The sequence below is a fragment of the Nyctereutes procyonoides genome, unplaced genomic scaffold (assembly GCF_905146905.1).
Source record: "Nyctereutes procyonoides isolate TBG_1078 unplaced genomic scaffold, NYPRO_anot_genome, whole genome shotgun sequence".
In the NCBI taxonomy this organism is placed as follows: Eukaryota; Metazoa; Chordata; class Mammalia; order Carnivora; family Canidae; genus Nyctereutes; species Nyctereutes procyonoides.
In genome coordinates this window covers 1064079-1085587 of record NW_026575125.1, presented here as the reverse complement: position 1 = coordinate 1085587, position 21509 = coordinate 1064079, and the positions used below count along the sequence as shown (strand labels likewise).

Sequence of the window (21509 nt, the reverse complement as noted above, 5' to 3'; positions counted from 1 at the left end):
AGTACACGTCCTTAGACGTCTGTGTGAGCCCACAGGAGGCACAAGGGCAGGAGCGACCCTAATGTCACCTCGCCAGTCTGGGATGACGTGTCCACGTGGGCCCATCGATGGGAGCAAGCGCCCCGTCCGGTGGGGACGTTCATGGCGGCACAGACTGGGTATTCGCAGGGCCACAAGGATGAGGGCTTCTCTCTGCACCTGCTTCTCCGTCGCTGCACATCTGGAAAGGCTCTGAAAAAATTAAGTCTTTTTCTTAAAAGTCCCGTGTGCTCATCCGCCCGTCCCTGCCCTCAGGCGCCCGCCCGCCTCTGCTCCTGTCCCTCCACGTCAGAAACGACGTCAGGTAAACGGCGGCACTTGTCACGTTTCTGCGTCTCGCCACCAAGACGATTTTCCAACCTCGTTGCTCGGACTCCGCGGCTCCTGCCCTGGTAACGAGATGGGCCAGTGGCCGCGTGTTTTCAAGAGGCGGGCTCTGTTCTCATCCGTCCGTCCATCCATCCGTCCTCCGCAACCGTCCCGCGGGGTCATGAGGTCACCATCTGGCAGGTGGGCCGACGCACACCCAGGATGTCCTAGTGCTTGTCCCAAGGTCACGAGCGCAGAGGGTGGTGGAGAAAGAACTGGAATCCAAGTGCAAGATTTCAAAGGCGGGCACCTCGACTACTCATGCATGCACGGATTCTTGCGTGCAGGGAGCATTTATGCAGCAACTACTGTATGCAGCAGGCTCTAGGAACTAGGGGTGCAAGGCTGAAAAAATCCCCAAGCAACAGGAAATCAGTAAAATATGATCATCTGTGTGCATCAGTGTCTGTGTGTGTACGAGAAAGAAGACAGGGAGACCCGGGGGCTGCACACGTGGGTGTAAGTTAGAAGGAGGCAGGTGAGAGAGTAAAAGCCCCACGAAAATGCAGGTGATCGAGACCTGGTCCCTTGCCTACAGGTCAGTAAGGGCGTCACCAAATATTTAAGTCCTGCCTGTGCCCTCAACAACCTGCTGTCCTTGGGGAAACAGAGAAGCCTGGGGTGGGGGCCCTGGTGGATTCCTAATGTCACCCAGCACACCTGGTCACCTGGAAGACCCACTTTTCTTGGGGTTACCTAGCAGACCTGCTCATCCCCAGGTCACCCAGCACCTGCTCATCCCTGGTCACCCAGCGCCTGCTCATCCCTGGGTCACCCGGTGCACCTGCTGGTCACTGGGTCACTCAGCACCTGCTTCTCCCCAGATCACCCAGCACACCTGCTCATCCCCAGGTCACCCAGTGCCTGCTCATCTCGACCCTGGGTCACCTGGTGCACCTGCTGCTCCCTGTGTCACCCAGTACACTTGTTCATTCCTGGGTCACCCAGCACTTCCTCTTCCCCAGGTCACCCAGTGCACCTGCTGGTCCCTGTGTCACCCAGCACACCTGCTCATTCCCGGGTCATCCGGTGCAACTCCTCCTCCCCAGGTCCCCCGGAGCACCTTGTCATTCCCAGATCCCCTCTGAGCATCAACCCCTACTAAGCTCTCGACACCTTTTCTTCATCATAACTACCCGCCCCAAGGCCCACACAGTGTCAATGGGATCATCGTCCCCTGGTGCACAGATCCGTGCCTGGTTTGCGGAGAGCAGGAGCCCTGAGAGGCCGGGGCGTATTTCAGGCAACACAAAAGGAAGCTGTGGATTTTGGGGGGATGATGGAGAATTACTCCCTCGGTTCTGAGTGTTTGGGAGAAGTGAACCCCGTTGGGCTACACCCGCTCTGAGCTCGGGCATCTCTGCCATTCGCGACTCCGCTCACCGGTTCTCCGGTGTTGGCAGCTCCGCCTGCTTGAGTCCTTTGTCTAATTAGCAGCGACGCGCAGGCGCTCAGGGCTTGGACATCTGGCTCCGACCTCCCGAGGTGGGGACTCAGTCCCTCCCGCCTCTATTTGTAGCGACGTCCATCGCATGTCACGGACTCTAAGCAAAACCATCCCTCTTGATGCACAGTTGTTTTTTTTTTTAATTTTTATTTATTTATTTATTTTTGATGCACAGTTTAAAAGCTGATTCTTTACCATCCTTTGTTATGGAACAAAGGAAATGGTGCAATTTTAGAAGCTGAACTAACTAGAAAACTTTTCTTCTTGGGGGGGAGGCTTTTTTTTTTTTAAAAAAAAAGGTTTTATTTTTCAGTTCTCTGTATACAACATGGGACTCGAACTCACCACCCTGAGATCGAGAGTCTCATGCTCTGCAGACTCAGCCTGCCTGGTGCTCCTCACTGGGGAGATTTGAAGCATTTTGTTTACTTTGCTTTATTGCCTTAAAGAATATTGTTTTGTTTCATTGCTTTAAAAAATTTTTATTGAGGGGATCCCTGGGTGGCGCAGCGGTTTGGCGCCTGCCTTTGGCCCAGGGCGCGATCCTGGAGACCCGGGATTGAATCCCACGTCGGGCGCCCGGTGCATGGAGCCTGCTTCTCCCTCTGCCTGTGTCTCTGCCTCTCTCTCTTTCTCTCTCTCTGTGACTATCATAAATAAATAAAAATTTTAAAAAAAGGGCATACCTCTCCTTTGTTCTCTGGAATTGCCTATGGTTTAAAAAAAAAAAGTAAAAAAATTTTATTGCTCAAAAAATATGTTTTATGTGTGTGTGTTTTTTTGTTTGTTGGTTTGTTTTTTTAGGAGACGAGCTCTCTTGGATTGGGGTGGTGTATATTCTGGGCAGACCCCTCTGGGTGGTCCCTTCTACATGCACCATTGGGAAAACTTCATAGTCACGTGCAAAATAATGAAATTGGAGCCTTGTCTCACCCCGTCCACACACACACAGGCGCGAATTAACTCAAAATGCATTAAAGACTCAAACCTGAGATCTGCAACCTTTAACTCGCAGAGGAATGGCTTTTTTTTAATGTATTTATTTTATTCATTGATTGATTTTTTGGTTGCCTCAAATAAAAACGTTGCACAGCCACGGGAGTGATCACCAGGGGGAAGACACAGTCTGCAGAACAGGAGGAAATATTCAGGAACCACATATCTGATCCTTCAGAGCTTGTATTTGGGACATGGAAGGACCACTTTGCAAAAAATAAATAAATAAATAAATAAATAAATAAATAAATAAATAAATAAATAAATGAAAAAGCCAGCCACTACCCAAAATAGATGACAAATGTTTGCTTCTTGGTAAGAGTTCTTAATTCTGGTTTATCTGTAAAAATCAACCGATCGGTCCTAACCATGCAAACACAGTCACTCAGAGATACAGTTATTGTATTATTATGTGGTTTCTAGTCTCCTTGGGAAATAAAAAAGACTCTCTGCCTGATTTTTCAGGTGGTTGACGGCGTTTCATTGATTCTCTGGAGGACCCTTCACATGTGCGCTCCCGATGGGTAAGTCCAGCCGTTCTTTGTCGGCTGCATGGGGCTCCGCACTCTTGAGGCAAACCTAGCTGCTCCAGGTGGCTCCCCGAGCCTTCGGAAATCAGATTCTGTGTTTCTAAGCCCGCCCTCTGTGGGGTCTCCGTGGTTCTTTGGCTTTTCATTGAATATCCTTGAAAACTCTCCAAACGCATGTCTTCCTGCAACAAATTCACACTCAGAGACCTTCCAGGGGGCGATCTCATGCATCGTGTTGTAATGAGGTTGGCAGACTCGAAGTTCACTTTTCCGGACTGATGCACCAAACAGCCCTGACTTTGCACACGCCTCAATCTAAACTGGAGAGCCGTCAACACAGACCTCCATTCCCACTGGTTCCACGGGAGGATGGAGGCTCCCACTTCTTCTGACGTTCCCGTCCGGGCACCACAGAGAGAGATGACGGGGACCAAAGACATGTCCAGATGACTAAATGCTTGCCCCAAACTCCTGTACATAACAGAGGCTCCATTTCAGTGGCTGCCATTAATCAAGCCAGCCTGGCGTTTCCTGCCAACTTTGTGAATGTGCAATTGGTAGTATATTGTTTGGGAAAGAGAAGGCCACTCTTCCAAAAAAAAAAAAAATGGAGCTTATAGATCTGAAACCGGACATGGAACTGACAAAGGCATGCTCGGAATTATGAATCTGAATTCAAGCTTTAATGAGTCCTTTGGCTTTTTATGGTCTTGAGCTCTGGAGCCAAGCTCATCCCTTCCACTCTGCTTAGAAATAAGACAATTTCTGACTTTCAAATGGAAAATCAGGCTAGCTGCGCTTCCTCCTTTTGATGAGAGACACGGATGTCAGGTCAGGCATTTTCCTGCAGTCATCCCCTTCTGAAACCAATTATTTTTGGCCTCCTTTTGGACCTCAAAATAGGACCAATGATAAGTAGGAAGATATATATAAAAATAAGTCAATTTACACATTTTTAAGCTACAAGCAAAGGCAGATGAAAGGATCAGTTCCCACCATGAAAAGCAGGCACATTTTATGAAAGATTTGATTTTGACGTAGCTAGAATTTATTCCGTGAGATCATTCTTACTTCTCCAGCATATTCTGTGACTCGGTATAGAAACTTGAAACACCCCCATGAACTGTGTATTTCTGTGAGAATCCTGAATGTGAGCCCCTTCAGATCATCTTAGTAGTTCAGATTTATTATCCTGCCCTGGGTAGCGGAAGGACCCAATGCAAAGTGGGTGGGTGTCCTTATTTCTTGTGATCACATCTTGGGCCCATAACTGTTCTCCAGTGAACCTACTTCAACCTGATTTCAATGTCAATCGTATACTCGCTACTACATAGAAAAAAAAAGAGCACAGTAGGGGGCAAAGCATAAAGTGGCACATGCCACACAAATGGACGATTCCAAGGATCACCTACCCAACTGATTCTCAAATTCACTAATTTATCCTGCTTTCTAAAGACCCTGAAAATAATTACTCTTCTCTAAAAAATCAAGCAGCAGGTCTTTTGACTCTTGTTTGGCAGCCAGAGAGGAGCACATTGGCTGTGTTTGATTTGGGTGAATTTCAGTTGTTCTCCCATCAGTAGGTTGCATTAGGCTAACACACCATTTGTTAGTCCTCGGAGGGTCAAAACGTAATACAAATCAAGTAGGGCTCAGTGTTCTTCCTCTAAACCAGTCAGGGGAGTCCCGGCTGTATTGCAACCCCAGGAGCTTAGCCCAACAAAGGTGTGTGTGTCCGCAGGACATACATGTTTTCCATGCTGACGTGGAGATCCAAGCTGACATGGCAACCTCACTACCTGAAACGCCGCCATCTTTAGTTAATGTGGAAGAAGAAAGACATGTTCGCACACATAACATTGCACCAGGCAGGACTGCCCACATTGATGTTTCTGTGCCAGCTATGCTGGGAAAATGTGGGGAGCAGATGAAGCCATCAGTGGGCACAGTCTCTGGCCAAAACCCCAGAACTCCTATCCCCTGGCTGCAGCCAAACACCAAAATGATGCTCGTAAGTGTTCATTCTGTCCTCATCCTGGGAGACATCCAGATATTCTATGGGAATTTCAGGCCAACGGTTGGACGGGTTGCGACGGTAGATGTCAAGTAGATGTGAAGACACCAAGGGAGGTATCCGTGTAGGTTGTTGGTCAGTGCAGATTCCAGGCAGTATGGATGATGCTGGAATTAGGCATCTTGATGAGCTTGGCTGCTCTCACAACAAACGAAGAAGAACGGGAAATAACAAGTATTTCCAGGGATGTAGAGAGATTGGAACCCTTGTGCATGTTGGTGGGAATGTAAAATGGCGCAGCTGCTGTGGAAAACCGTATGGCGGTGCCTCAGAGAATTAAAAATAGAACTACCCCATGATGTAGGAATTCCACTTCTGGGTATAGACCCCAAATAACTGAAAGCGGGGTCTCAGAGAGACATTTGCACACCCACGTTCAGAGCAGCATGATTCACGATAGCGGAAATGTGGAAGCGACCCAATGACCATCAACAGATGAGTGGATGAGCACACAATGGAATATGACATTCTGGGCATGATGGTGGGAATGATCACACAATGGTGTGAATATGCTTCATGCCACTGACAGTACATCTCCACATGATTAAAATGGCTGATTTAATATTATCAGTGTCTTAATTTGGTTACAAGGAATCAGGGAGACCCAATACACGTGTACAAGGCTATTTTTATTCTACTACTTAGTGCCTGGAAGATAGAAGCCCAATCCCTCCATAGACAGGCAGCCCTGAGTCAACCCCAGGTTCTGTCTGAGGCCCTGTGAGGTTGGCCAAGGGGCTGGAAACAAGGTCACAGGACCACCTGTGACACTCAGTGTGCTAAGCTTTGGTGGCTAAATTGAGGCTTGCGATGTGTCCGTCACACAAGTGAGTTGATTATCCCTCTTTTATCTTTGGAGGATTGAGGATAAGTGGCATCATTTGGAAGAGAATGTTCTGGACAAAGGGTCCAGATGGGGCAGATGGTCATGAAGAGTGAGTACAAGAAATGCCTGAGACGGCCCAGACAAGGGCAGAGGGAGAAATGTGCGTTCTTAAGCCTCACACGTATTTGTGGGGTGTTTTGAGGGATATTTTGAGAACGCTTCCTCTTGCAAGCAATGCTTGTGGGTGCCTTTTAAAAAGTAGAGAGATCCAATTTCATGAAAATGCAATTGATGTTTGCAGCCTTACTTAAGCCTCAGGTCCATCAAACCCTTTCCTAGACCAAGGAGGGCACCCTGTTAGTGTGGAGTCCAAACATCCCAGAAATTTGGTGGAATACCCACCAGATTGATCAGTGAGCTCCTTGGGAGGCACCCTGGGACCTCAGAGGCACAGCTTGGGTGGGAAGGAGCTATGGTAAGCAGGTGGTGTCAAGGTTTCTGTGTGGACACAACTGGTTAGGATGAGACTGTGGGTTGGATCCACTGTAACTAGTGTCCTTATAAAAAAAGGCACAGACAACCAAAGACAACTAAGCAGGTTGGGGAGATGCATCCACAAGCTGAGATGCAAAAAAAGCCCTGGAAAACCACTGAGTCCTGCATCAGCGTCTCCGTCAGAGAATCCACATGGAAACCACCCTACTGGCACCTTAACCTTGGGTGTCCAGGCATCAGAACTGAGAATACGTTTCTATTGTTTTTCAGAGACACCCACTTTGGCATTTTGTCACGGCGGCCCTGGGAAACGCACGTCTGAACAAAGGATTTGGGTATGAGGCATGATCTCTGGGGAATTCTGGCCAAATAGCCAGTAGGGGCAACATCTGACACTGTGGTAGGGAAATCAGTCCAAATCATGCAGCACATACCAATCTATCTGCTTGATGTGACAAGAGGACAAGTTAGTGTCTACAGATAATTATTTCAACCACCCCTTACAGAGTGTAAATCTCACGGGGCTGAAGAAATGATTCTGGGTCCAGTCCCACTGAGATTCTCTGTCTCTGTCTGGGGACAAGGATATTTCGCAGTAGAGGAAGATTGGGAAATTCCCCCAACAACTCCGGTCCACAAACCAGGTGCAGCTTTTTGAGGGGCTCATGGATGATGAGCAGCTAAGTGGATCCTGGCGGCCGACTCTTCAACATTCAAATATGACAACTTGTCGTATGCAGGTGATTTATAAGAGGAATCCTGATGGCAATCAGGCATCTTCAACAAATCTCCCACATCCCCTCCAGTAGGGGTCCTCTAGTGACAAATCATCCTCCTGTTGGTTCACGACTCCATCCTATCCCTTGTCCTCCCCTGTGTCTGGTTATTAATATGAGAAGCACCAGGCTCCTAGTCCCTTCCAGTTGCCAGCACCCCACTGCAATTATTTTAATAGATTTAGACAGACTTAATTGGGACAAAAGATGGTCAGAATGCTTGAGTAACTCCTCCATGACCAACACCGTTAAGGACGCAGGGAGCATCTCAGAGACAAAGAGGATCTCCTTGAAAGAAAGCTGAGGACATCCAAAGTCCACCACCCTTGGTGTCTTAACTCGGGCTGCCGTGACAACATACCACAGACCAGGGGGCCGAGCAGAACAAATATATGTATTTCTGTGCGGTTCTCGAGGCTGGAGGTGTGAGATCCAGGGACCAGCAGGGCTGGATTCTAGGGAGGACGCTCTTGCTGGCTTGTCCATGGCCACCATCTTGTATGTCTTCACATGACACAGAGATTGAGTTCTTCTCTTCTTATAAGGAGAGTAAGCAGCCACCAGCCACCCATCAGACCCTAATGACTTGCCCAAGGCCCCATCTCCTAAAACCATCCCACTGGGGAAGTAGGGCTTGCACATGTGAGCTTTTGCGGAAAGGCATGATTCTTTCCATGCACCCAGCCTTCCCTATTGTGATAAACAGCATCACCCAGATGCACAAAGCAGAATTGCAGGGCACATGCCTGACTCTTCTTTCTCATCCTCCCCCATAGTCAATGTTTTCAGGCTTTGTCGATTCTCTCCAAGGCATATACTTCCATGTCTGCCCCCTATTCTCCATCATGGTGGCCACCAGCCCCGAGGCAGCCACCACCACCCAGCTGGACCGTGATCACAGTCTACTAGATGAGCTCACTCGCCGTTTCTGATCATTCTCCAAGCACTGACGTGGAGCCGCCATGACTCCATGCTCAGGGACTCGCTTGCATGCTGTGGTCTCTAAACAACTGTGCGTACCCCACCGTACCCTCTAAGACCTGATGATCTCGTGCCTCGGCCTCTCCGTGTCTCCCTACCCTGTCCCCTGCCCTCCCTGCATCAGGCCCACCACACTTCCCTCGGGTCTTTGGACCCACTCAGTCCTTCCAGCCCTCCAGAAGATGATTCAGAAGCGGTAATTATAGAAATGACAGAAGACGGATGTAGTCCTCCAAAGGCATTGTCAGAAGAAAATGTGACACCGGAGGCCTCGCTGAAAACAAAAACACGGAACCAATCCTAGACATACTCTGACGGAGCTGTCAAACCAGATAAAATGAAGAAAACTCTCCAAAGGCCTAGTGGGAAATAAAAATAAAACAACGGAAGAATCCAACTCACCTGGCTTCATTTCATCTCAGACATAAGAAATGACCAAATGGTATTGAATTGCCTGGCATTGATAGTGCACAAAAAAATAAAATAATAAAATAAATAAATAAATAAATAAATAAATAAATAAATAAAATTAAAAATTAAAAAATCATTAATAAGAATGACATAGGGAGACCTTTAGGAAATGAGCTCTGTCTCCCCCAAATACCATTATAATAATTTCTAATACCCTTTATGCAATCCACGGCATTTGACTTGGTAATTGTGCAGTGCTCCAAAGCCATGCTACATACAGGGATCCGCGTTAAGGGATCCACAGTAAAATCTTCATCCTCTAAAGGAAATGGTTTTCGTTATGGTTGATTATTACATTCAGAGCATTTAGAACTTGGAGAGAAGGTTTCATTCTTAATCCACCCTTGAAAAAAAAAAGAGTAAAAATCTGAAGGCAAACCAGATGATGATTTGCAAATGTCTTGCCCAAATAGGGCTGCAGAGGATGTATCTGTGCCCTCATGTCTGTGAAGCTGCAGAACATGAACAAAATACCCTTAATAGGATTTCCTGACTATGACCGAATGTATTTACATTTTCCTCTCCAAGGGAACAAAACCAGGATGGGCCTATTTTAATTGATTCAATGCTTCCCTCTGTAGCTTAGTGCCCCTTATAGATGGAAGAAGGTCTTCTCATATGAAAATCTTAAAATTGAGACCCTTTTTAAGAATTTATGTGTTTTCTGAAATCCCGTTAAAGGTCATGAGGTACCAAAAAAAAAAAAAACAGAAAAAAAAAAAAACCCAAACATTTGTTTGGGAAAGACAACATGTGGTATTTTAAGAATCGTGCATCCATGACTGTGCTGATATGATCATCCTTTATAATTTCAGAAAAATCAGAATGCTCCTTTTGCTTTACAGAGAATCCCATCTAACACACAGGACATGGGGTTGGTGTGAACCCAACGCACGGAGGCCAACACCTGTGCCATCTGTGCTCATGGAGAGCTGGAGAATCCGGTGAGTGTGTGTGCTTCCTTGTGAGTGAGTGCTGTGGGCATACATATGAGCTACTCCATGCAAAACCAGGTCCCGCACGTTGACCTTGCCCAACAGGTTGTTTGTGGGGGGCTTGAGAGGGGTCTCTCCACCATGCTAGTCATGGGCATCATTGTCTGTGGTGGAGCCTCCAAAATGGAGGTTGAAATGAGCAGTTAGAGCGTGTCCCTGGGTGCACATAGCACTCGGGCCCTGGAGAGAGGGTACCATGCACCCGGGCCACCCGGAGCCCAATGGGTTCCGAGCCATAGCTGGGCTGAGAACACCTCAGTCACCCTCCAGTGGCTCCGCTGGACGTGCACCATCGATGAGCTGTAGATAAGATGCATATAGAGAGAGTTGCTTGTTCTCCACTAGAGCCTTGAGAGGAAAATACTCTTCTGGCTACTTTCTTAAAAAATAAGAACATGGAGATGCAGAAGAGCGCGGATACGCATTCACATAGCACCAGGGGCAGGATGAAGAAACGACTGGCATGCCAGGGCTAAGAGTCCATTGAGAAACATGCTCGCCGTCTGTTAGAAAACCCGTAAGGCTCGGAAGTTTAGCAGCAGAAGGACCTTCCTTCTGGGATGGAAACGGCCTTGCCCATAAGTGCTCGGAAGCACCCAGGGGTGAGCTCATGGGAGTCTATGCAGCAGCCACAGCCGTCCCATCACTGGATTGTGACTTCCTTCTGGGAAGTCAGACTCCCGGGGTTGGTAGTCCCAGCTGTGGTAGCACACGCACGTGATCACATGTGGTCTCCCTGACCAGACCCTGCAAAACCCCAGAGATCTCCAGGGCCTAAGGTGACACGGCAAGCAGGGAGGTGGCCGGCTTACGTTGGAGTCTCAAGATCTTCTGTGCATTTCCAGGCGTAGCAGTTCTAAGGAATAAAAAGGCCGTTTCCAAAAAATCATTTTATGAAGGGAGGCATTCCCCTTGTCCATGAAGGTTCTCCAACCTTGACATTTGAATGAGGTCCATGCATGTCTACGTAGAAGTGGCGCCAAAAAGAGCCTCAAGAAATAAGTACAGCTACCCAGTGATGGGTAACGTGTGTGTCTACGTGTGCACCTGCTCCAGGAGGAGCGTGCAGAGTTTCAGTTCGAAAGAGATCTTTGAATCCAGAGGTGTAAAGACTGGGGGAGACAATGGGTAAAAGGACGGGATGCTGCTGCCCCACGCCGTGCCTCTGCCTCTCTCGAGAGGACATTCGTTCGGAGCATGCTCTGGTCCAGATGGGATCTCTGTGCAGCTCTGAATGTCTTTTCCTCAAAGAAGGACGGTCTGGTGAACACGGTCTAGTGCACACACCCGCAGCAGCCACGCTCAGGGAGCCGGGGAGAGGTCAGCAAGTGTGATGAGCGGCAGCAGCAGCAGCAGCAGGACCGGGGCTGTTCCTCACCTCTGAGCTCCTCTGTGGAGCTGATTAGGGGCCACCGTGCATCGTGAACACGACTGATGCATGCAGGCAGCCCAGTCTATTACCCTCCAGTCGCCGCATCCCGTGTCGGGCGTTGGCGGTAACTGTGCCTGGCGTGCCCTGTTGCCTCTTGTCAGGCTCCGCTACGCCTCGCTCAGTGTTTTCCAGGAGGCTGGCTCCCTCAGGGATGTTGCTCCTTCCCGTGGCAGATGGCTCGTGACTTAAATCCTGTCTGCGGTTTCCCACCAGGATGACAGGTGGTCTGACCTAGAAGGGACTCTGGGGACCTGCGTGTTCAGACTGTGAAAACCAAGTCTTGGTGGTCCCATGGTGTATTTGGGTGACGGGCACACATCTGAGCACATGCTCCTCCAATTATGTCTCAATTAGTTAGGGTTGCCTTGATGCACCTGCCTGATGCCTGGCGTCCTTAGCTGACATGTGTGCTTACGTGGGTATAAGACACACGTCCGTACATACGTGCATTGATGTCCTCGGCCCCACATGCACGTACCGCACCACATGCATACAGGCACACATGTACCAACACACGGCACATACTGCTCCCTATACACAATTCGCCATCACCGAATTCGCAATATCAATGATACAAAACTATCCCCCTGACAGCTGCCATCCGATAGTTTGTTCTCCTTTGTTTAGACATAGTAGCAATGAGGACTTCTTTATTATTATTATTATTATTATTGTTATTATTATTATTATTAATTGTTATTGTTATTGCAAGTGATTTGTTATTTATTACTGATATAACCATTTATAATGGTATATTATAATATATTACCGATATAACCTCAAACACCTAGATTCACATCTTCCGAAGCATTCTGAAGGTATCCTTACCCTGAAGACCTGCCCACAGCCTTCTGGGATGGGAGAAACATGCTTTTTTATGTTTCCATGTCATTTTGTTTTTCCTTTTTCCTATCCCACAAGGGCTCGTGAATCGTGGGTGGGTGGATTTGGTGCTTGTGTATGAGCTGCAATATGTGATCACGCTCTTAGCTGTACTACGGTGAGCCCCAAGGAGGCTCAGATCGTGCATCTGTCAGGGTTGTCCAGAGAAACGGAACTGAAAGGTTGCATATTCATATAAAGACAAGAGATTTTTTTTCTTTTTTCTTTTTTTTTTTTTAAGAACTGGGTCATGCCATAGTGGGAGCTGAGAAGTCCAAAACCTTCAGGGTAGACCAGCACACTAGACATGTGGGAAACAGCTGAGGTGTGCAGACCATGTGCCAACAGGATTCCCTTTTGCTCAGGGGAGGTCACTGCTCATTCTCTTAAAGCCCTCAACTGATTAGATGAGGCCCACCCACCTCGTGGGATATTTGATCACATTTCTGTAGCACTGTGGCTCGGACATGTTGACGCATAAAAGCGACCATCACAGATCTGCTTGCTGTTGAGGAAGACAAAACGACCGGAGACCTGGAGCCAGTGACAGGCTCCACAGGGTCTCCAAGAGAAACGTTGGTGTTGTTCTTCCACACCAGCAAGATTAACCAAATATTCACTTGGCATGGACAATACGTGCATTAGTAAAATTCCCACATTCCCCTGCCTTGTGGGCCTGGCCTATTAGAGCAGCTCAAAAGTGCAAACATCGGCGTCTATCCTTCGTCCCCATGTGTGCATCCACAGTCTTGCACAGGGAGTCTCAAAACTACAGTGAAGCCTGGTGCGTGTTTTGGCAGTTTTCTATTTCCCCCCATCTGTGGGTCGCTTTTTGCAGAAACCGCGCCAGACCTCAGAGTACACGTCCCGGCTTCTCAGGCTGGCGAGGCACACAGTTTCCGGGAGTCTTGCGGAAGGGCAGATTGCGATGTAGCAGAGCCGAGACTTCTGCCCCCAGGTGAGGTCGGTGCTGCAGGTGCATGGCACACACTCTGGGCACCCGTGGACGCCTAGCTCAGCAGTCACAGCAGAGCACACGATGGCCGGCATGGACGAATTCTCAAGGCTTCAACCCACATCTCCTCCCGTGTTAAAACGCTCTCACGTTGCAGCAAGAAGAGGGAACCCGCAAGCCAGCCCGGGCTGCAGACAGACAACTGGAGTCAGTACACTCCCACCTGCTTCTAAGGCCCGGGTACGCAAGTCTTCACGACGCCCAGAGCCCCCTCACCTGTGCTCACCTGTGTGCTTGCCTGGAGCCAGCCGCAGGGCCCATGGGGTGGGCACCTGCGTCCATGCCCAGCCCCGCAGAAACGCTCCAGTGCATTCGTCTTCAAGAGGGTGCGTGGAAGAGAGAAAACAGATGCTTGGCTGATCGCACCGGCCGTGCTCACATGTAGAGAAGGACAAGTAACAAAATCAGGATGTGCCGTGAGGTGCGGAAACATACCTCTGTCGTATGGACCCAGCCCCGAGCCCGCACACCCGGCACCGATCACCTCAAGGCCCCCGAGCTCTACCCCAGGTTCCATTTCTTACATTCCATAACAGTGCACATGATGAGGACATTAGCTATCATTTTATGTATATACTGTATATGTACATATACATTCAATATACAATACATAGGATATACATATTATATAGAATACAGGAGATAAATCTTATATTTTTATGTATATTATGTATGCGTTACATATTATTCAGTGTATGTGCTGCATAGAGTACTTGGTATGATGGGTAATATATTTTCATATAATTATGTATCTATAATTGTATATGATGTTCGTATGTAATCACGTAACATAATATATATAATTTTTACAAATATGTGCCTCTATGTGCATACAATATATACACACATATAAACATATATACACATATCTATATATACACACATACCTATATGTATATACACCTATATATACATATAAATATGTAATTGTATAATTATATATATTGCATAACATATACACATGTATTCACATATATACATACAAATATATATGAAAATTATATAATTTTGATATGTAACACATATACATATATGCAAATACATGATTATACATACATTACATAATATACATTTATGTGATTGTATAATTATGTATATTGCATAATATATACACATGTATTCACATATATACGTACAAATATATATAAAAATTATATACTTTTGTTACATAACACATATACATATTTGCAAATAATGATTATATATACATTATATAATATCCATATATGCGATGTGTATGCAAATATACAGAATATAGAAACATAATTATATGACATTATATATGCACTATGTACATTAATAAATATATACAAATTGCATAATTATACATATTATATGGTATATACACACATATGTGCAAATATATAATTGTATAACATGTATACATTGTATCATATATACACATATGTATATACAAATAGGTATGATTGTGTATTTTATATACATCCATCCATGCACATGTATCTTAAATGTCTTAGAAGACAGAAATATCAAGTAAATACTGGTGTAGCTGCATGCTGGCATAGAACCTGGTGATTAGGGACGCCTGGGTGGCTCAGCGGTTGAGCATTTGCCTTCAGCTCAGGGTGTGATCGCGGGGTCCTGGGATTGAGTCCAACATTGGGCTCCCTGCAGGGAGCCTGCTTCTCTCTCTGCTTATGTCTCTGCCTCTCTCTGTGTCTCTTATGAATAAATAAGTAAATTTTTAAAAAAAGAACCAGGTGATTAAATGCCTGTGACAAAAGTCTGGGATGCAGATTAGTGATGAGTGCGACCACACACCCACACACTCACATGCGAGCGTATCAATGTTCCCCAGGAGCTGAGTCCCTAGGATGCATGACAGGACAGGCATGTTAGGGCAAGTGTGTTTTCGAAGAGTTGCTGGTTGGTCTGCAAGCAGCTGATGAAAACCACCCCAGGACCTCATCATAGCTGGTGTGATTCACATCAAGGCTTTTGTGGAGCGTGTTGGAGATATGGACACGGAGCCAGGTGCGGGGGAGACCACAGTTAGTGCTTCTCATACAAGCTGTGATACGCAGAGGGACATATAACCAGGATACAGCATGGCGTCACGCCAGGTCTGTCTAATGCGAGGATCAGTTAGGAAAGTGCATCTTGTTTGTGTTTCCTGAGAGGTATTTATAAATCCATCTTTCTTGGAAAATTCATTCACTGCATATTCATTTATTTCTCTTCTGATGCAGAAATACATAAACAAACACAAATGTAATAAATAATTGTGTTTTAATTAATCGCAGCTGCTTGTTTTTCAATGTGAGCCTTCAAGAGAAGAATGGTTTTCATCAGAAGTGGGTCCTGAATAAAACAAGTGGGATTTGTATGACACATTCTAAGGTTTGAGGGATTGTACACTTCAGTTCATTTGTCTCTTACGACAGTTCTGTGAGGCAGGCCACAGCACAGTCACCATCATATCCACACCACCATCACCATCATCACCGTCATCCCCACCATCACCATCATCACTGTCATTCCTACCATCATCACCATCATCATCATTATCCCCACCACGATCACCATCATCCCCACCATCATCATCATCCCCACCATCACCACTAATATCATCACCATCATGATCACTATCATCATCATCACCATCACTCTTACCACCGCCACTCATATCATCATCACCATCATTATCACCATTACCACCATCACCATCATCCCCCCCACCATTGCCATCATGATCATCACCATCACTATTACTTCCACCACTAATGTATCATCATCATCCCCACCATTATCACCATCATCATCACCACCACCGCTGTTACCACCATCACTAATATCACCATCACCATTACCACCATCACCATCATCCCCACCATTATCACCATCATGATTATCACCATCACAGTTAGCACCACCATTATATCAGCATCACCATCATCGTCACCATTGCCATCACCATCCCCATCATCACTATCCTTATCTACATCCTCCCGCTCATCATCATCATCCTCGTCTTCACCATCACCATCATCACCATCCTCATCCACATCCTCCTCATCATCATCATCATCCTTGTCATCACCATCATCACCATCACCATCCTCATCCACATCCTCCTCCTCATCATCATCATCATTGTCATCACCATCATCTCCATCCTCATCCACATCCTCCTCCTCCTCACCATCATCATCCTTGTCATCACCATCACCATCATCACCATCATCACCATCACCATCCTAATCCACATCCTCCTCCTCATCATCATCATCCTTGTCATCACCATCATCTCCATCCTCATCCACATCCTCATCACCATCATCATCCTTGTCATCACCATCACCATCATGTCATCACCATCATCATTGCCATGTTACAGGAGAGGAAACTAAACCTCACAGTAGTCCAACCTCCCCCAGCATCACGGAACTAATCATCAATGGCCGCATCATTCATGCCCAGTATCTCCCAGCACAAAGCTTTTCCCTCTCTGCCTACTGGTGCTACAGCATGGCGGAAACCTTCCTTCAAAGACATACACAGCTGGCCCTTTCTTCCCTGCCCTGCTTCCCTTCCTCCAGTTTTCTTCCTGGAATGTGGGGACCACCATCCCGGACCATGAGGACAGGAGTCATAACTAGAGCTGGCGAACTGGGGAGGTGCAACGAAGCCTAGTTTCTGAGGAGTCTGACACGGAGCCAGCACACCAGCCCTGGACCATGTACTGCAGGGTCACCTTTACTTGGGAGAGAATCAAACTTAAGTCATTTCAAAGCACTATTGTTTTAGGGTTTCTGTGCCTGCTGAACCTAATCCCAGTGTAGCATTCAAGCTCCACGTACCCTGCAAACCACCTCCCTCCTCCCCCAACCCTGCACACAGGTTAAACCCTCCATCTGAACTACTCCAAAGGCAGCTCAGCCATTTCCATAATCTGATTTGCTTTTAATCCACGTTGGAGAGGATAAAATCAGTGACCTTCAAGGACAGCCCTGAATGAAAACTGTCCTTTGCACCAGCTGAAAATGCTGGGGATAGGCATTTGTTTGGAAAGAGCTGGCTCATCATGAGGGATGTCTGAGAAAGCTATTAAAATGCATTTAGAAACTCAGTGTTGCTCTGAAATGCACATTTTCCATCTCTGGTCTGGGTCAGGCCAGCAAAGGATAGAGATGTTTGGCTTGTCGTATCCTTTACCCCTCATGTCATGTCGTCCCGTGATCGTCGCTGCTAAATGACTTGTCAAGGCTTTCAGACCATCGTCCTGTAAAGCTCCCCGGGAAGCGGAATGTCAACCCATCATCAGAGCCCGTCTGGCGATGGAGCACGCAGCTCAGAGCCCAACTGGGCATTACAGCATCTCACCCATGCCCTTCTGCCCCTGCATGGTCCTTGCAAGTGGCTCAGCCAGTCCTCAGAAGTTCAACATCTTAGGCTGTGTTCCTGACACAATGAAACCCCAGTGGTTACAGGCAGTGGGATGTGGGGCTTGTGTCTGAGGGATGGGGTTCTCAATCACCTGTAGGGTATTCAACAAGGGGCTCAGAATAAATCCCACGAGCTCTGAGAAAAGTGCCATGCTGATCCTGGATACATGAGACCCCTCCACAGTATGGTATTTCCACACGAGATACCTGGGAAATCTGTGGGGTGAGCTCTGTCGTGGACGTGCCAAAGGACCAGGATGTGCATCTTTGAAAAGCATAAAGGGCCAGCCGTGGGCTGGTTTCCAACAATGCTGTATAACATGGGCTCAGCGTTGACCAGAGAGAGATGCCTGGTTTTTTCATACCCAACATTTAAATGGGTCTTGCAAAGAGCAAGGGTTGAATCCGGTTCAAAGAAGATGGGACTGGGGGGAAGGATTTCAGAAGAGGCTACAGAAAATTCTAGAGGGTGTAGTGCAACTGTTTGTACAGACAGGCTCATGAGAATGTAACAGACGGTGTCTGCGTGTGTGTGTGCCTGTGTATAAGCGTATTGTGTGTTTCTGTGTGTGAACATGCATGTGTGTCTGGGTACACATGTGTACATTTGTGTGTGAGCTGGTGTACACGTGTATGTGGTGTCTGCATGTGTGTATGTGTGTGCATGTGTATATATGCATGTGTGCATGTCTGTATTGTTGCATATGTATGTAGATTTCTGTGTGTGCATATGCATGTGGTGTCTGCACACATATGATGCATGTGCATGTGTCCATATGTGTGCATGTGTGTATAGGCTGTGCATGCGTATATATGCATGTGTCTCTGTACATACGTATGCATGTATGTGTTTGTGCATGTATGTGAATGCATTGCGTGTGTATACATGTGCACATGCATGTCATATGTGCACGTGCATGTCTGTATGCATTGTGTGTGCATATGCATATTTGTATATTGTGTGTATGTGAGCATGTGTGTATGCGTGCTTGTGCATGCATGTATTTGTGTGTGTGCATGGGTATGTGTGCACATGCGTGTGTTTTTCATACGTGTGCATATGTGTGTGTGTGAAGGCAGAGAAGCAGAGTAGTCACGGCGCTTGCTGGCGAGCACTCCAGGGAGCCTAATACACACTCCACTTGTTAGAAAATGTATACGACTCATGAAACAGCATTTTCAGGATAACCTCACTATGAAATTAATAGCGCCCACCACTCCGTCCTCGGCCTGCGCGAGTCTTGTCCCTCGCTGAGGCCCCTGGGTTTGCAGCAGTGCAGGGAACATAAAGATGTGCACGGGGGTGCCGGGGTGCCGTGCAAGACCCTGCAGGCCGGGAGCTAGACACTGGGGGCCCAGCTCTCACTGTCCCAGAGGCTGGAAGTGCTCCATTATGTGGTCGGTGGCCGGCGCGTTGGCCCCAGGCTTGCAGACGGCCACTGCCTCGCTGCCTGGTAAATCTGTGTCATTTGCAGCCAGTAGGTTTGTGGGGATGGCCCCCGGAAACTCATGGAGAGGGGTGGGGGCTGAGGACGGGCGAGGGCGGGGGCGAGGTGGCTGGCTCTGTAATGGAAATGAGCACCCGGAAGCTTCGATGATCCGGAGAGACAAAAGCAAGTGCAGTCGGGGGGCGGGGGGAGACGTCTGTTTGTTAATGTTTTCATTAGCTTGACTCTTCGATGTGGATTTGCCTAGAAGACTCTGTTCCATGAGGGCAGGACTGGTGTGTCCCCGCTCGCCCTGGTATGTGCACCCCCGCCCCGCCCGGCACGAGCAGGGGCCCCACGCTGACACATGGGGCAAGGGAAACCCATGCCCATCCCGTGTACTCGCCCCATCGCCGCTAGCACAGCGCAACACGGAGCACGGACCGCGCTGCTTTCTGGCCGTATTTCCCGGGACGTCATAAGCTGCCTCCTCGGGAATTATGGTCTCATTTGGACGCATGTCGAGACCCTTGATTCCCGTAAAGCTGATGTTTCAGCCACGCTGATGAGCTTGCACGGAGCAGGTGGTTTAATTCCGCCTCCGCGGATGACACACTCAGGTGGAGGACTTCCCTCCTTTCATCCCGAGTGCAGGCTTCCCCCAACTGTCTCCTCTGGTCACCTTTGGCTCTCCTTCATCTACCCAGGCGGCCACTCGATAAATAATTACTGAATAGAGAGTGAACGCGTGCCAGAGCTGTGCCGGGTGGATTTCAAGGCGGCCAACAATGAACGCACGATGAGCCCATGCACTTTGGTTTTGGTGGTTGTTCTTTTTTGTTGTTGTTGTTGTTTTTTCCTTTAATTCCGGTTCCACGTCTCGATCCTTGTGGGTTTCTGTGACATGAATGCAATTTCCACATCTGGCATTCAAATCTCTGCGGTCATGGAAGAGGCAGGTCAGCCAGGAGCCTTTCCAGCGCAAGAGCAAAACCACTGACCTTGGAGCTGGTCAGCCGTGCTTCTGAGCGCGAGGGCCGTCTGCCACCGTGTGCCCTTGTGCAAGTCATGCATCTCCTAGGAAACCTTGACGTGACTTTTTCTCTTGAAGATGTGAGCACCATGAGCTGAACTATGTCCTCCCTATATTCATGCGTTGAAGCCTCATCCCCCAGGACCGCAGAATGGAGCTGTGTTTGGAGGTGGGGTCTTTAAAGAAGACTGATGTAAAATGAGGTCAGAAGGGTGGGCCCTGATCCCATAGGACTGAGGCCCTGATAAGAAGACGGGATGAGGGATCCCTGGGTGGCCCAGCGGTTTAGCGCCTGCCTTTGGCCCAGGGTGTGATCCTGGAAACCCGGGATCGAATCCCACGTCGGGCTCCCGGTGCATGGAGCCTGCTTCTCCCTCTGCCTGTGTCTCTGCCTCTCTCTCTCTCTCTCTGTGTGTGACTATCATAAATAAATAAAAATTAAAAAATATATATTTTTTTTTAAAAAAAGAAGAAGACGGGATGAGGACACAGACGTGCACAGAGGGACGACCACATGAGGACGCAAGGAGAACACAGCATCTAAATGCCCAGGAGAGAGGCCTCAGAGGGAACCAGCCTCAGCCCGCCCCCCTCCAGATCTGAGAATCCCAGCTTCCAGGACCATGATCATAAATGTCTACTATTTGAGCCAACCTGTTCTGTGGTGTTTTGTGACTACAGTAAATTATACTTGTGCTATGTGTGTGCACGCATGTATCTATGTATATATTTCCTATGTACATGCTAAAAATATATATATAAAATGTAACCCAATTATATATATAAATAACATTTAAATATATAAATAATATATATACAGCTATCTGAATTATATTTATATAAAATAAATTCTAGGGATCCCTGGTCGGCGCAGCGGTTTGCGCCTGCCTTTGGCCCAGGGCGCGATCCTGGAGACCCGGGATCGAATCCCACATCGAGCTCCCGGTGCATGGAGCCTGCTTCTCCCTCTGCCTGTGTCTCTGCCTCTCTCTCTCTCTCTCTCTCTTCTGTGACTATCATAAATAAATAAAAATTTTAAAAAATAAAAATAAATAAATAAATAAATTCTACAGTAGGGTATGTATAGATACATAGATAGATACTAGCTAGACACATAGATACAGAGATACATAGATGGATACCTAGATACAGAGATACCTGACTATATACACTATATATACAAAGTAGCCAAGAGTGCATGGATAAAATCATGAACAAAAGCACATCACGGATGGAAATATAACTGCACCCTGGCACTCGTTATGCATCTGTCCATATCTGTCAAAATCCACCCACCTGTGCCCCTAAAAGGGTA

At 47.4% G+C, this 21509-nt stretch overlaps 1 long non-coding RNA gene across 2 annotated transcripts in view; it reads left to right on the top strand.

The window, feature by feature from the left end:
* LOC129517728 (uncharacterized) overlaps nt 1–20861 on the top strand; it is a 29817-nt gene extending 8956 nt beyond the window's left edge. Inside the window, exons 2-4 of one of the 2 annotated variants that reach the window (XR_008666089.1) lie at nt 3317–3375; nt 9850–9948; nt 20664–20861. This is a non-coding gene — a long non-coding RNA (uncharacterized LOC129517728). Of the gene's footprint in view, nt 1–3316; nt 3376–9849; nt 12069–20663 lie in introns of those variants that run through there. The other variant, XR_008666088.1, reaches the window with a different exon arrangement.
* Nucleotides 20862–21509: the final 648 nt, after the last annotated feature.